The sequence below is a fragment of the Cuculus canorus genome, chromosome 1 (genome assembly GCF_017976375.1).
Source record: "Cuculus canorus isolate bCucCan1 chromosome 1, bCucCan1.pri, whole genome shotgun sequence".
NCBI lineage: Eukaryota > Metazoa > Chordata > Aves > Cuculiformes > Cuculidae > Cuculus > Cuculus canorus.
In genome coordinates, this window is record NC_071401.1 from 77,598,251 (window position 1) to 77,615,826 (window position 17,576).

A 17,576-nucleotide genomic window follows, 5' to 3' on the forward strand; every position below is an offset into this window, starting at 1 on the left:
ACCATAAGTATGATATAGTTTAGATGTATACTGCAGGTCAGTGAACTGGCCAAGCTCTTTCTTCTCCTCCCCCTTCTCCACCTCTCTAGCTCCTGCCTATGTTTCCTTGGACCAGTTTGTTTATACATTAGAAAGCTGCCCCATCACCCATCCTCCTTCTGCACCTGATGCTGACACCCCAATCCCTCTTCGCTCACTTATGGCATGACTGCACGATTGCTAAATGTAGCACAAGGGAGAGCTGCTGAAAAGACTGTGGCTTTCTGTGTTAGGTAAAAGTAAGCACACAAGTCTGTACCTTCAGCCTCTGACTCGAGTACAACATACTGAATTCATTGCAAGAAGGGTATCCAGTAACCAGATGGGATTTCAAATGAGGAGCAAAAGTTTGCCTGGTATCTTTCAAAATTGGTTGTGAAGTGAATATAATCGTCACTCGTCCTCTGTGCCCAGGAAAGCTCCCTAGGCCACTCAGGAAAACTTTGCAAGTCTGGTACGTGGATGGGTGACAGGCCTTATTTATGCTGTTCTGACCCTTCTGTTCCTCTCTTGAGTTTCTCTTTTGGCAATCCAGCCTGAGATAACCCTCTGAGATGTTTCCCACTCTGCCTTCTAATGATGCTAATGGTGAAGCCACATGGCAGGTGATGTTTGGATATTATCCTGCTCATGGCAAAGAAAAGAATATCAGCAGCCAGGCTTAAAACACCTGCCATTAAACAAACAAACAAAACCGTGAAAATTTCATCTGGAGACGAAGATTTATCTGTTGCATTGAGAGAATCTTCATTTTCTGCAGAAAACTAAAGCTAAAAAATTGAATAAAGCGAAGTTTTGGTGGTTTTGATCAGTCTTTTGCATGGACAGAAAGCCCCCAAATGATAATTACCATGGAAACAAAATTTGTTAGAAATGCTGTTGGTGAATCTTAGTGGTGTGTATCGTTCAACTTGTTAAGTAGAACTTTAAAATAAGAAAATTACCAAAATAGTTTACTAAAAGGGAAAAATAATGGAGAATTAGTCATATGTCCTAGGGACATATAGCTTCATATCTTCATAAAGGATACTCCTCTTCTTTTCCCAAGCTAGAGAAATAGGAGCTGGGTGTTTTGAGCAGAAGAGGTAGTTTAACATATTATTGTTACTCGTTTATTTAATTTCAGTGCATGTCTCCTAACAAATCAAGAAAGGAACCATGTTGTGAACTAAACTGAAGATCAGACTTGTGATTAAACCCGGGGGGGGTTTGCTCTCCCGACACACTTCAGAGCAACACCACTGAGTCCATCTCATGTATTTCCACTTTTTCAAAGTGCTTCAGTTTGAAGTTAAGGGAGGTTTGTTTAACCTGGGCAACTCTAGTTTTGTGTAGTCATCACTAGTTTATCGAGTGTGAACAGTACTTTCTGAAAGATTTCTATTACAGCTTTAATAAATAATTTCAAGCTGTTTTGGTTTGCTTTACTGTCTCAAGACTGAGAGGTTTCCAGTGGCCTTTAGACAACTGTTTGGTTTAGCTAATGCTTGCTGTGGTATTAAAAAAGTGACCTCCATCTCTGTGAAAGGAAGTGCAGTTTAAAGGCTAGGAATAGCTGGCTAAGCAGTTGGTTTGTGCTAATAATTTCTTTTTACAATGACTAGCTTTCTGACAACATATCTGTTCTTAATAGGGCATTATTTTTATGCCTTCGGTAAAGATTTCCTTTCTTTAGTGGCAGTGGAAGGAGAGAAATGTTACATTGCATTCACTTGTTCTTTTGGTTATGTCTTGGTTGTGCTAAAAGATGTGCATGCAGTGAAGGAGGGAGGGATATTGGGAACAGAACTGGATGGGAAAAGATAGAGACTGCACAAATTGGAGAAAAGCACCCAGATTTGGTCCACAGGGCAGAGGGAGATAATTATGGCAGGAAGAGAGAGGTGTGAGACAGTGAAAATATGTTGGATTAGGATCTCCTCTGGGCTAAGGAGAAGCAGAAGGTTGCATGCATCTGCTCATGATGCATACAGTTTGGCTTTTACCCGTGTATCTTAAAAGGTTGGTTTGTTGGTTTTTCTTTGACTGAGAGTTGGATTCACTTTCAAAATACCTTTTGAAAACAGCTCATCCTTTTTTTTTTTTTTTTCTTTCCGAAAAGTGCTTTGCAACAGTGAGTTTCTTCTAGGTATCCCATTGTCAGAATGGGAATCCTGAATCTCTAAACCTGCAGAGCAGACTTCTTACAACATGAGGAAAAGACACAGTTATGACCATCTGAAGGAGAAAAGTGCTAGAAAGAAGTCTGATATACTATTTCTTTGTATTGGAGTTGTGTGGTAGGCAATAGTACAATAATGGAGACCGGGAGCCAGTTTAGAGCGTCAGGTTTGGGAGGGGAGTGCTGTCTGTGCATTAGTGATAAAACAGCCAAAAAGTAATTACCTTGCATGATCAGTCCAAGAGTCTGTTAATTTACTGGCTTGACAACAGTTGCATAGAACTGCTACATGGGTGGGATAAATTGGCTTTAGTTTATAAGGAAGGGTGAGAAATCATGATTGTAAATAAAAGACAAAGCAGAACCTAGAAACAGAGTTAAACCTCTGTTAAAAAGAAACAGAAGCATAGATTCTTGCAACACAGATGCGTGTCTTGCTTCTGAAAGAAGGATGAAATTTTATCTAGTTGGAGTGATGACATTTAATTAAAATTGAGCATTTATGAGGAGTAAAGGTATGATTTTAATGGCTTTGGGTTTTTTTTTTCCTGTAGACTTTCAGATAGGCGTGTACTAGGGGCACTGAAGCCTCCTTGTTAAGTTTTCCAGTATTTGGATTCAAATTAGTGCTGGTCGCAGTTCTCATAACTTTGTCAGAAGGTACAATAATGACACTCACAATAAAAAGGAAGGAGAAAAGAAATAGGATATCACACAGTTATGCAGCAAAGATGGTACATGACCTTCCCTCCCCCCCCCTTGCTTTAATAATTTATTCAGTGAATGCTGCGAGTCTGGGATTTTGTCGGTCAACAAAATATTGGCAACTATAGAACTCGCCCCCAACTTCTGAATCACTACTTCTCAGGAAGGAGTACTCGATTTGCTCTCAAGTGACCATTTAGTACAGCAACTTAACACCTCTTACCTGGTGTAATTGCAAGAGTGCCTTAAGGAAAAGACACTACACTTTCCTAAACAATAACAGAGCTGGCATATTATATTTGAATAAAATACTTTATTTTAAAGTCCACTCATGCTTGTAGTATTAAAATGCCAGGCCAGGTTTGGACTTAAATACTCTCATTTTTTATCTTAGTTGTATAGTTATGGTCTTAGAGAGTTAGTAAAGTTAGTGATAGGCATTTTATAGGAAAAAAACCAAACTGTTGTATTTCAGAAATTGTGCTTGACTAGTGTAAACCCAGTATTACTAAATGGGCTGGAGGCAAATACTGGTTCCCTTATCTCATGTGCACTAAGACTGTAATGACTCAAAGTATACTTCCTCAACACACCCCAAGTTTCCTGAATATTCCATCCATGCTTAATCTTGAAGATCAGCAGATTATTTCATTGCCTTTTTATTGGCAAAGATTAGCTTAAAAAAAGCCTCAAAAAGAAGCTGCCTTCTTGACCAAGCAAAGTTTGATACATCATGAAGCTGACTTCAGAGGAGATTCTGCAGAAGAAGATGGATGGGTTTCTGTGTCTTGAGTGCAAGGGATGCTTATCTCATTTCTGCAGTTAGTGTTGTGTTGCCATAGCTGATTGAATCAGATTAGGACAGGTTTCCTACCCTGTTCTGCACACCTGCAAGTGATAAGGAGTTTGCTTTTGCTTTTGTGAATTCCAGGTCCTGACCATTTTGGTTTCTGTATTTTTGCCTGATGAATAACATCAAGATAGAAACTTTCTGTTGCTACTAACTAAAAGTATAATTAATACAGGTCTAATGCTTTGACAGGGAAAAAACAATCTCCAAGCCAGATGCGAGTGTTAATTGCGTACTGAATTGCTTCAAATAATTCATTAGCTTGTAGGTACATTGTTCCCAATTACCTGTGGCTTCCTTTCAGTCAGAAAGTGATATTATAATATTTTTTAAATTAAGGTGATATTATAAATTAACCTGTCAATAAATGCCATTAACTTTTTCAGCAATGCAGTTACAGGTGGATGGATTTGTAGCACTGTTCTTTAGCCAAAAGAGAAATATTGGATCCGGTGCTGAGTTGTTAAATACTAATGAATAATTTATTTAATGAATTTTGTCTTCCTCTGTTCACAATGTGACTGGCAGAGCACCGGCCTTCTCCAAATGTGCCGTTGTTCAAAATTACTCCAATTTCAAGACCCTTATTAGTTTGATTTGCTACTCAGAATGCGAACTCCTTTGCTGTGTTCTGCACTAGATAAGTACATTATCTGTTAATCTCCCTGATCTGGCTAAGAACATTTTTTTTATTATTACAGGTTTTTGGTAGGAATGCATATTGGTAATTGGTTTTTAAATTCAGTTTCTGTGGAAGCTTAGCTTGTGTGTTCTGCAATAAACCTAATTGTGTAAATGATCATGAGAGTGAATGTGCAGTGTCTCAGACATCAAAGTTAATTAAAAATGTGTCAAACTGCAGAAATATTTTATACTATATCTAGTTGGATTCAAGTTATTATTCTCTTTTACAATATTAATAGGACTTCGGGAAGAAAAGTGAACTGTCTCCAAAAGCATTACTGAAGAAAATTGGCTTTCAGTGCACATCTAGTGTAAAAAGAAATATATAATGAAATTCTTTCCAAGATTCACGAGCACTTGTACTAGAGGATTCAAAGCTGTGAGTCCAGCTGGTTATTACTGAACTATTGATTGCTGAAGCAGCTCTCTTTAGAAGATGCTCTGCATGTGTAGTATCTTTTGACCAGATTTAAAACCAAACCAAAAAACCCACCATGAAGTATTCCAGTTCACTGTGCTGCAGTCAAAATGAAATTCAAGAGTCTCTGGAAGGGGGGCTGTATTGGGATGAGTCTTTTGCTAGAAGTGTTGGTAAGATCCGAAGAGGTTATCCTGAGGCCTACATGGAGTTGGTGACCATCACAGCTGCTTTTGTTCATGGGCTGCTGCTGTGTTTTAAGCTCACGCTTCTGCTGCTGGCTCGCTCCATGCCCTGCAGTAATCTGGTTTGCAGGGAGACACTCGACATTTTAATAATTTGGTTTGTGCTTATTTTTCTCTCTGTCAGTCATCTTCTGACATTTGCACATGATTTAAAATTGTGACAACAGTGTCCTTACATCTTACTATATCATCTGCTTCTTGAAAGCTACCAAATATGTTTCTATTGGAAGGGATTTTGTTCTGTCTTTTTTCTCCTGCTCTCTAGAAAACAGTTAAGTTTGGAGGTTGTTACTGAGGCCTGAAAAGACAGTTTTCCTTTCTAAGTGTGGGAGAGCTGGTTGGACTCGGTGATCCAGTGAGTCCCTTCCAACCTAGTGATTCTATGACTCTATGAGAGAAAAACATGTGAGAGCTCATGAATAGACTTGGACAGAGCCAGGAGATAATGGGCTTTAGCATTTATTGCTGGATATCTGCTGGGAGCAGTTGCTGGTCAAAATATTTTAAGTACAAATGCTACAAATGCAGTTTGCTTAGTCCCTGAACACAGATTGTTTGGCTTACCTGGTCTGTCCAGGCAATAGGTTTTAATTGGTCTTTAAAATCAATTGGTGTTATAATGTTTGTGGTGTGCTGGCTTATACTCAAAGTCTCTGTCCTGTAGAAAATCAGGACCCAGGTCCTGAGCGTATGTCCATTGTGCTTTGAGCAATAGTCAATTATTTGATAGCTGGCTTTTTTTCCTACTCTTTCCATGACGTTATATACGGTGTTACCCACAGGCATATCGGAATGCTGAAGTGGAATTATTCGAGTGGCATGGGGGGGGGGGGGAAGGAGAAGTGCATGAGGGTCTACTAGTGAAGATAAAACCCACAAAAACAAACCCAAACCCCCTCAAGCCACAAGGCACTGAACAGTGTGATTCAGTTGCATTTATTGTCCCTTTGCAAAATAATTACTTTAAAATTCTTATTTCCTCTCTGAATTAATTGCATTTTGTACTCATATGTGTATTCTTCTGAATTATTCTCTTCTTAATAGACTTCCTGCTTAACTGCTTTTTTCACCTATGCCCTTCATGGTAACACAAATGGTTGTATTTATCTCCTGTTCCCTGCTTTTTTTGTATATTCCTCCACAGTTCATGCATTTCAGCAGTGCTATGAGCTCCCACTTTGTTTTGCCTGAGTTCACTGTAGGCAGTTTCACCTATTTTTAGGAATCCTAGGCAAATTCTATGTTACTATATAATACTGTAGCAGTGAGGGCAGAAGCGCTAATATTGCTCAGGGATTTCCAGAGGATCTGTAGCCTTGAGGAAAATGTGGAGAAAATGTGGATTAAATAGAAGAAGTATTTATTTTTTTACATTTCTAATGGTGCTGTGACTCACCAGGAGGCAGGAAAAGGAGCTGATTTTCCTTCAGCCTCTTACAGAGCTTGTGTATACACTTTGCTTAGGTTGTTGAATAGCAAGTAGAAAATTAAAGGTTGGCTGGTTTGGGGTTTTATTCTAAGTGGAGGAAACTGCTCTCAGCTCAAAAAAAAAAAACCAAACCAGAGAGCAGGAGGCTGTCTTGTCTGGGAGGTACAGGGGAAATACTTTGTTGGATTTTATGCTGAGGAGGGAGCAAACCTGCTTGCCCAGTGTTGGGGTCGTGTGAACATTGGAAAATGCTTCACTTGAGAGAGAGGTCTTTGCTCCCTCTCTGGCCAAAAGGTATTCTCATGTATTTGAGTTTTCAGCATTTTAGGATGAGAAAATAAAAGGAGTTCACACTTGGTTTTGGCACTTGCAAATGTGAGTACAAAACTCCTTTCTTAACATTTAGCACAGTTTTGCATGCTGTGTGGAGAGGTAGCTTTGTGGTGGTCTGCCGTCAGCCCCTTTCTCATCCATCTGTTGCCATTAACAGGCCAGTTGCAGGAGTCTCCTGTTCTGATTTTATTTTTCAAGTGTTCAGCTTGTCTAGGGATTTTAATCTTGAAAATTCACAATCTTTGCAGCAGGACAGCTTGGGTGTATTTTGAACTGTATATGCCTATATGAAGGTCTGTGGCTTTGGTGGATAGATGCATTTTGGCCATTCACAATTGCTTTAGCTGCCAGCCTAGAGATATTAAATGAATGGAAATTCTCTGAAAGAGAGTAGGCAGGCACCTATTCTGAACTTTCTCATTATGTCAGACAGCAAAATTGTTGTGAATCTGCATAACACTTGCATTGTGATTAGTTGCATCACTTATTCATGTTCTGCAAAATAACTGCATTTAGATGGCTGACCATGACAAGCATTTCAAGAAGTAATGGTCTTTAAGCATCAGCAAAGACATAATTAAGCTGAATATTGAAAAGAGATTCACAGCTTTGAGTACAGTTAATCGATGAAATGGTTTCTCAGAAAAGTCAGTGATGTTCCACATCAGTTTTCAGTAGTATATTTTTTGAGTCCAGAAAGAAGGTAATTAATACCCTACTAAAGGTGAAGGAGGCCAGCCTTCTGAACCTCAATGTGGACAATAACCATCCATTAACCCACTGCCTTGTGTGGAGCTGCTGTGTGGTGCTGAGTGGGTTAATTAAAAAGATGAGATGCTCTTTTTGTCATTTATAGGAAGGATTGTTGTTAGGAAGTTGGTGATGGTATGTTCAGCAGTGACATAGTGCATAATGACACAACAGTCATGGTACAAATTCTTGGGCTTTTCTTTAATAAGAGGAAATGTCATTTCACACAAGAAATTTTAGGCTACTGAGTTTCAGCTGTGAATGCTTTGGTCTTCAGAGCATTCACTGTGAACCTATATTGTTTTAGCCATAGTTACAGACCTTAATTGCTCAATCTCTTAGTTTTACAAATCTGATCTTGTGGCAGCAAATAGATAAAGCTCTAAGGTTTCATTTTATGCAAGGTCATTAAACTGAGGAAGTGAGCACATGTAGTCTGCTGTTATCCGTGGCAGTCTGCTAGTTTGGGGTTTTTGGAAAGGGACAGGAGACATCCATCAGACAACTAATTGTGCTTGCTTTGGCAGCATGTATACTAAAATTTGAACAGTACAGAGAAGATTATCATGGCCCCTGCACAAGGATGGCATGCATGTTCAAAAAGTATTCCATATTTCAGGGAGGTGGTCGTGGGATCAAGCCTGTCAAGAGTTCAAGAAGTGCCCGAACGATGCTTTTAGTCATATGGTTTAGTGTGAGGTAGCTGTGAATTTGACTTCATGATCCTTATGGATCCCTTCCAACTCAAGATATTCTATGAGATTCTTATGAACAGCAGGAAAGGGAAAAAGAGAAAAAAACCTCAGGTTTGCAGAGAGTGAAGTATAAGGAAACCACAAAGTAAAATGGGAAACAAGAAGTCACATAGCAAAAGGAGAGGTTGGAAAGACTAACAGAAGTGGTGGAGAAAGATATTAAATAAAGAAGGAAATTAAAGGTGAAGAGGAATGCAAATAAGTGAAAATCAGAGAACCGGATGAGGAGAGGAGGAGAGGAAGAAGGCACTGATTTAATAGCAGTACACTTTATTTTTTTTTAAAAAAGTTAAAGTAGTAATCATAAAGAGCATCTGGCTACCCACTATTGAGAAATATTCTAATATGCATATTAGCAGATGCTTCACTTGGAGTAGTTTATGTATGCCATAGGCTTACTGTGTCTTGTTTACTGGCACTTCCTTTTTAAACATAGCTGGGGGATAGTGGTATTGCAAGGAGAGGATAATGATCTTGGAAATCCTCTTCTATTCTGTATTATTGGTAATGTACAGATAAGCTGGTAGTCTAGAGTAGTACTGAACCTGTAACATTAGATGCAAGGTGGTTGCTAAGTAAGTCTTTGTGCTTAAATCCCTTTGAATGGCTTCACTTTCTGACTCCTCCTAAGTGGGATTTTTATAACCGCTTTTGTTTCGATAGAAATTTTGGCTGTAATTTTGTTTTTTTCAGTCTCCAAATCTGGACATCGTCAAGAAAGGTGGAGGTTAGAAAAGCTTAAGTTGCAAATAAAAAAAAAATATTACATTTTGCTATGTAAACTATGTATTCAAGTGAGAAGGAAAGAACAACAGTCCAGAAGGAGAAGAGCCTTGTTTCTGGATACTCATAGTAAGGTGGAAAATACTGACTTGCGTGAGTTATTGTAGCTCCACTGCTGGCATCATTGAGTCAGAAACAGAGGAAAGAAGACTGTTGTATCTTTTGCTTTTCAGTTGACTTGTACCTATTAACACCAAATTTCTCATGTTGATTGGGCTCTTACCTTGGGTAATTGGAGTTCAATGCATTATCGTCTTGAGAAATTATTATACTTCTAAAGAAGCGTGTGATTTGGATAGGTTTAGAGTGGTAGAGTAACTTTCTCTCTGTCCAGTCCTATTTATTGCTAGGAGAAAGCACTTGAAAGTTAAAATCTGTGGTGTTTCACAGAGTAAGATGTCTAGCTGTCGTTGGGATTTTGGTGACTAAGTTTAGTTTTTGAAATTTCTGGTCCTTAGACTCATAGAGCTGTAAATGTCCCCTTGCAATTCTTTGTTTTGCTTCGGTTTGTGTTGTTACTGAATCTCCTCTTCATGTTTTTAATTGATAACCCTACGCTAAATCAGACATAAACAGGTCTTTTCCCCCTAAATCGAGTACCTCTATCAGCTGTATGAGAATTAACGATAAACATAGATTAATGAAACGGTAAGCTTAGTTTTCTCTACTAATTTAGGTTAGGAATTGTATTACCGTTTGAAGAAGTGCTTTCCAAGATCACCTCTCTAGAGAAGTCCTTGTGTCAGTCCTTTCTGTTTAAGTTTGGTAGAGCACCCACTCAGTTAAACACTGATTTGGTGATCTTCAAATTTCTGTGTGTACAGTTGATATTTTGGGGGGGGTTGATTGATATTTTTCTCTGCAGCATGAGAACTGGCTGGTTGTGTCCACTCTCCCAAAGCTGTAGCTCAAATGCAGTGGATTGACATGTGTTGCGTCATCCACAGTGGCTAATAGGATTCATTTTCCAAGGAAGGGAAAAGCATGATCTTATTTTCTTATTGGTTGGTGCACAAGATGGTGTGGACTTGGAATGAAGCTGGGCTATGGCTGAGGCCTTCAGCAGAGAAAGAGCATGGCTGTGTGGCAGAGGTTGAAAGTCTTGAAGTGGTTTACTCACTGTTTTACTTCCATTTAAGAGTCCATAGTAGAAAAGATGGAGCTTGGCATGACAGAACAATGTTGTATTGTGCGCATTGATGGAGCTTCCAGTCCTAGTCTCTGAGTGCTGCCTCCTTACTGCAGCTCTCTGCTCATTATGACTAAAAGTAAAGCAGTTGAATTTCCTCAGTAGGCAAAATAGAAAAGTCTCAATTTGAATACAAAATATGTATCGTTTTTCCTGGAATTATTCAGTGAGAGATGCACTAGAAAGAAGATAACTTCTTAGCTCAGAATAAAAATGAACAAATCAAATATCGAACTATCAGGTAGTTGACGTTCTTTCAGCTCTTAGATTATTCTCTCCTACATGTGTCTTATCACATATCTGTAATGTTAATTAAGTTGTATTGCAGTCAGTAGTATTCAGCAGGTCTAATTTCCATCTTCTACTTCAGTGAGGGAAGACAGGAATATATATTTTATTGTCTGGGGATTTTTTTGTTTTTCATTGTTTCTCTTGTTTCGCTGGTGCATTTTTTTATTTATTTTCTTTCTGATGAGTGGAAGGAAGTGTTTGATAAATAGATGCCTTCAGCCACCAACCAGCCTCCCTGTCAAAAACCCACAAACCTCCCACCTTTGAAGAGGCACTTATTAACTTGCAGCAGTCTCTTTTGAACAGGAACAAGTAGGGAAGTGGCTGATACTGAAAATCACTAATAGCTGATTAAATGTTGAATGAGCAAAAATCTGAAAGTTACTCTGCTACCTAGAAAGCCCTTGATGTTCTGTTTCCCCACCAGGCAGGTATTTTCTTAAGAGTCTGGAGTTACAGTGCACGTGAAATCTGCAACTCTGCCTGTACAGAAGGAAGATTTTAATTCTTTGTAGCAAGTGTGAACTGCAATCAGTCAAACAGAGGAAGAAAAAGATACCGAATGAAAGTGCTGGAGGACTTGTTTGGTCAACACATATGTACATGACTATCTTAGATGTAACTGATAACCATATGAGCCTTTGCCAGCATCAGCACGTATTGCATAAAAACTCAGGATGAATCCAGAAAAAAATTATCTTGGTTCATGCAAGAATAGCTAACAGTTTATTACTTTACCTTGCAGTTAGAAAATTTTATAATTTTTGTTTATCATTTAAGATTAATATAATCCTCTGGAGAGCATTTGTTTATCATAGCTTAAGTTTGCAAAATTATGTCTGTAAATTTTCAGTTTTTCTGTAATACAGTTGCACTGTCTTTTCCTTCCTCCGGAGATACTCTTACTGAAGATTCCTTTAGGGATTAAACAGAAAGAAAGTTCCTTGTCTTTATTTCCAAAAGAAGGTGGATTGCCATCTTTACATAGTGTTATCTTCTTCTCTCCACTATCAAGACAAGCAGATAGTGGAATGATATCAACAACAGCAGATAGAAAAGACGCTGTAATAGTTTTCTTTTAGTATCTAATTAATTCCACTGCTAAATGTTTTTAGAAGCAAAGTCGGTTGGAGTTGCGTGTCTTCCCAATCTTCCTAAATTATCAAGAGTGTTGCTTGATAAACTTTAAGGATCAATAAGAATTTAAGAAGAATAATTTTGTCATTCCGGGGTTACTGTCAGTTCTGCCTATCAGCCCACAGCCCCCCGATGACTTCTATGATAACACAACACAACATGCAGTGTTGTGTTGCGGCTACAAAGAAAATCTCATTTCCATCAGTGTGAGACCTTCCTGAAACTTCTGCCCTACTTCCTGGGGTTATGTCAGGGGGAATCCCTTCCCTGGGGCACCGAGTGATAGGGGAGATGAAACCAGGGCAGTCAGTGGAGATGTATGTTGTATACTCAACCCCTTAAATCAAATGGTCAGACGTTCCAGGAGGTTTCTGGGCTCAATAATGCAGCAAAAAAATGGCGACAACAAGATGGTGATTTAGTAAAGACATAGTGATAGAATGAGAACTACGTTGTTAAAAGGAGTGAAGATTAGGTATGTAGTGAAAAGAATAAAGAGAAACAAACAAATGGAAAAAGCAAGGAAGCCGCATAAGCCATGAAGATGAGTTACATTTTTAAGGTTTTATTTTATTGGACTTTTATTGATTTAGCAAAGATGATGGTGAAAGGTATTGCCATAGGTAGCACTTTTCTTGAACGCAATATTTCTAAGTGTTCATTTAGAATATCAGCATCTCTGTCCCATTACTCCTAACACACATTTTTATTATGACTAGGAAACTGTTTTGTTGGTTTCTTTTTTCCTTTTTTTTTTAAATAATAACTTTCTCCTTCCTTTCTGTCTTGGAATGGAAGATTTTTGCAATAGAGACTTCTTTCCTACTGGTGTAGAAGGCTATTACCATGTGGAGAATGCTACTGAAATATAAATAATGTATTGACAGGAACTGTAGAACCATGTAGGTGGAGGACTAGAAAAACTGACTGTTTGCCAGGCTCTTTTATTATTTATCAAAGCTGGTAAAATATAGTTGTCACAGCCCAAGATACTCAAAGATCTCAGTAAAAACTGTTCTTTTTGTAAGTCATGTTTTTTTAACCAAAAGTTACAGTTGCACTGGTAATGTCTTTAAAGGGATTCAGGCTCTAGAAAGTTGGTTATGGTTTTGTAGGTTTTGGGTTTTGTTTTTTTTTCTTGTTTATTGGTTTTTTTTTTTAAACAGACTTTAGCCCATAAACTTTTACTGACAGGTTCAGAAATTATAAATTTTTGTCATGTGGAGCTCTGATACAATAGACCAAATAATTATTTTTAATTAAAAACTTGTTTGTATTTTTAATGAAACTATCAAATTTTCCTCTGAGGACCATAGAGCTAGTCTATAAATTGGACCTACCTTTAGGCACATTTGAAAATCTAACCCCGTAGTACTTTTGGAAGCCAAAGAAATTTTTAAATCTAATTGTTAAGAAGCAAATAGTTAGCTTTATGCAATATTGACAGATTTTTTTTTTATGGCAGTATCTCATATAAGCACTTGGAGGAACAGAGTTGATTGTTTTTAAAATAGCCCTAACTAGGTTAGAGTGCATGTGTGATATATAATGTTCCCATAGATTACCAAACATAAATATAAGTGTATGGATAGCAGCTGGCCATAAAAGCAGTGGAATGGTTGCAGGCATGTTGACACACACCAGGAAGAAGAAAGAGAGCCCTGTAATAAAATCTCATTGACAATGCAGAGAGTATGTTTCAGCATTAGGCATTCTCCTCATGTTTCACATAAATGCATCCTTCTCTCGTGAGAGGATGAACAGTGCATTTGCACCCGCTCATTCAAATTGAATGTTGGTAAAAGAAGGGTCTTGAGCAAACACTGGACAGTACGGCATTTTTTAAAGACTAGGGAAAGGTTAAGCTGTCTGCTGTTTAAACTGCTGCTATTGGATATTTATTTGCTGACCGTGTGTACTGAAGGTGGTGAAAACATCATTGGCAAGATATCGGATGGCTGCATAGCACAGGTCAGGATTCTATTAAACTAAGATTGTTTTTACAATAAAGTTTAGATCTTTGTAAGTGACTTAATATGTTATTTTTATATCTGAGTATAGATAGAAGAGCTAGAAGAGAGTGGGATGTGCCTTCTCTGTATCCTATCTTTCTCTGTTTGACAGCAATGCAGCTTTAACTTTGCTTAGAGCTATCCTAAATAGGAAACTTCAGTAGACAAAGCATTTACTAACCAGAACGTTTATAAAATATAAGGTAGCCTTCACAATGAATGTTTTGTTTCTGTTTGGTTTTTTTTTTTCCTCTTTCAAAAATAACACAAAGCTCACTGAAGCCAAACTTGCTAATTTTCTCCTAAATGCACTGAGTTGCTGCATGGAAGAGAGTCGGACTTGCTCTTTTGCATGAAGCACGGCGTCATCTTGCAGTGCCTTAGGCATATTTTAAAAGCATCACTAGTTAATTATAGAAAGAAAAGGTAAGGCTATCCATGCACACTAGATTTAATCTTGCATTTCTCTCACAGTGAAGAGATTTATAAGACCCAAAGAATTTTTATGTTATTCTGAATTATTTGCCTGTTTAACTCTTACTCTGCAGTAGACGTGCTGCCACCACCTATATGTATAGCTGAATAGCAGACATAAATGCCTTCAGTTTAACAATACCTTAAACATTAATGTAAAATCTTGTTAAAGGCTTCTGAAGTTTTTTCTTTCTTCTCTTCCTCTGCATGAAGTCTCTTTCTAGTTTTATTTTTTTAATTATTATTTTGAAGGCACCCTTTCTAGGTCTCTTAATTCTGATTTTTTTTTAAATTTTATTATTATTTATTTATTTTCCTCTGTCTTTCTCAGAGATGGGATAAAATGTCTTGCAACACAACCACTACAGCAAAACTTTGTGTTTCTGGATGTGAAGTCTTGCTTGTTTAGTGAAAGCAGCCTGCAATATTTGCTTGAAGGAGCTGTCACTCTGAGAAAATGTGCAAAATAGAATCGATTACTTAACAAAAGCATGTGTGTATGTCATAGACATGGTATCTAGAGCTGGTTTTGATTTGTCTCTGCAAAGTACATATATAACAGTTGTGTAAATGGTACTGCCTTGGAAGTCTTTCCATGGACAGTCTAGATCAGATATTTCTACAGGGATAGCATTAGCTCACATGCAGCTAATCTCGAGGTTGACTGGCTCTGTTTGGATAATTTACTATAGAGGTACTGTAAGAGGTGACATGTTCTGTCTGTGCTTCCTTGGACAATTTGATTGCGTTAGTGGTGGCAGAAACCATGTGGTCCTGCTGTCATTACTGGTAGAAGACTGTGCATTGGTAAATGAACTTATGAAGCCTTTCAGTACTGGACTGTAGGTTTGTTTTGTGGTGTGTTTTTTTTTTTGTAATAGGAAAAACAGTCTTGCACCAGGCTGTGTGTGTTTACTCTATAGGCTGTAATGACACTGGAAATCAGAGTAAGCCTGGAATCATATGACTGTTGTATGATTTCCAGAGACAGATAAATGCTTTCCTTGAGTTTCCCAGGTATCTGTCCAATAGGCGTCCAGAGGGTGTGAGTTGGACATACGATTGCATGAAAGTATTATATGAGCGGTACATAGCTTATTCAGTCCCACAGAGTTACTCTTTCCTACCATCTCTGTTGCAACAGTTCATTGTGAAAACCCAAGATGTGATGTTCAGTTTCCGGTGAAAGAGGCTGCCATGGAAAAAAGCATGGTGTGAAGTCTACCGAATTATTACAGTCCAGGGGATTGCTTTGTTTTCCCCACAGTTGTCAGATGCTTTGGATTTGGCTGTATTTGTTGCTTGGATCAGTGAAGAATGACAGGCAGCACTGTCAAGTGCCAGTGTTTGAGGAGGGAAAAAAATATGCAAGTTGAGACTTGCACCACTTTCAATACTGGTTGAAAGGCTGAAAGACACTAATGTTTCTTGGGCTGGACAGCCCTCTTCGTGTCCCATATAGCCACTGGGATTTGATTTCATTCAATTTTATGCTCGTACATTCATGTCAGTTTTGTTTTGGTTGTGGTTTTTTTTGTTGTTTTCAGGTTTTGGGTTTTTTTTATATCAACCCATTTTGTGCTCTTCTTTGAAAACTGGGAGTAGAATCCCAGTATTATCTTAAACATTAATTAACTTTCAGGAACAGAAGATAGCTTCTTGCTTTCCTGAAATCTGATGATTAATGCTTTCATTTACTTCTGAGCGATATGTTGTTTGTCATGTCACCGCTGAAGTCCGGTTCCTTTTCTAAAATGGGTGTTCTTGGCGTTGCGTGAGCAAAGGCTTGCTTTTTGCTTGCAGAACCGCCGTAGCTTCTTGCCCAGAATCCAAATAGAGAATGGAGTTTTAAAATTGGAGTTGATGTTAGAACAATATTTAACAATTAAATCTTATACAAGATTAAGTAATTTCAGTAAATTCAAGATTTCAGTACATTGGAATCATTCCTTTCTTCTGGCTGCCTATGAGAAAGGTGAAAATTACGAGGGTTCATTTCCCTGCTTGTAAACAGGATGCTTTCAATAGTGTCAACTGATTCTTATGGTAAGCTTGGAGGGCTCTAATTCCTAAACAATACAGAAATAACCAGTTAGTTGGCAGCTCTGCGTGTCCATCTTTCACTGCTGAACATTTTAAACATTTGTATTCTAGGACAGCTGTCAGTCACTTCTCAATCAATATTTACAGTATCCAGCTTTCTCAAACATATAGAATATCTCTGGGTATAAGATAACACACGCTCCATCTGTGAGTGAGCGCAGCCTTTAACTCCTTGGTAGAGAAATGTCAAAGGGGCTGCATGATTATCCATATATGCTTTCAGGATGGCAGGAGGAGAGTTAGCCATTAATAGAGGATATGTCTGAGCTGTCCCAGAGAAGACCTAAACTGGTACATTAGAAGAGGTGGAAAGAAAATCAGAGTTAACATTGTTTTGGGAAAGGTTCGTTATTATCTTTTGGAAAGTGGAACTTTGCTGCTGATGCCCATGAAATTGTGTATGTACAGTATTGTGCTTTCACAGCAAATTTATACGCTGCTGTTGTATGCTTACATTGTAAATGCAAGCATCATGTCTACTTCTGATGGATGCCTGCTGAATGCAAAGGCAGACTCTGAGGAAATGAGTGCTCTTATGTTAGATTAAAACATCTGCTTCCTCATTTTGCAGATGAGAAAAAGATCTTTCTCTTACTGTAATGCTGACCATAGCTAGGAGCTCAGAGATTTTTCAGAAACTCTGTTTCAGGGAAGATAAAAGTGTGTCTAGAAAAATAATAGGAAATAGTAATCTACCAAATGTTCTTAAAGTACACTTTTTTCCTAATTACAATTAAATTAAAGAATAAAAATATTCCAAGTTGAGTTAATACATGTGGTGTTTGAAGTTGCTTTTTCAGTTCAAGCTCTAGTAAGTCAGGAAAGTTTTGGTCATTTTCCTACCCATCTGACAGCTGGACAGAGAGCCAAGCCTCAAAGCTGTGCTCATGCTCTGAGAAGGAGTGATCTCAGCCCTTAATCTTTCTGGTGACTGGTCAGTCAACTTGGCGGGGATCATACGCTGCCTTTTTGCCCAGCTGTTCTTGTGGGAACAGCCTCTCTTCAAGGGAAGAGAGGTTTTTTTTAGGGAAATACAGGTACCTCCATTCTGAGGAGAGCTGCTTCTGCTGAAGAGCCTTGGTGAACATGATCTTTGAAGTGATACAGTCATACTAGACTCCTGGGTTGTGTGTTTGGTTGAGAATAGGCAATAGGCATCAGTAGATGTCATTGAAGAGGATTCTGCCGCTGTTGGAAAATGTTGAGAATTAAATTAAA

At 38.2% G+C, this 17,576-nt stretch overlaps 1 protein-coding gene and 1 non-coding gene across 5 annotated transcripts in view; both read left to right on the forward strand.

Moving 5' to 3' along the window:
* FRMPD4 (FERM and PDZ domain containing 4) overlaps positions 1-17,576 on the forward strand; it is a 349,158-nt gene that overhangs the window by 137,425 nt on the left and 194,157 nt on the right. The window lies entirely within an intron of this gene.
* Positions 8,126-8,232, forward strand: LOC128851026 (U6 spliceosomal RNA). The gene has a single exon (XR_008448315.1). It is a non-coding gene; the product is annotated as a U6 spliceosomal RNA (small nuclear RNA).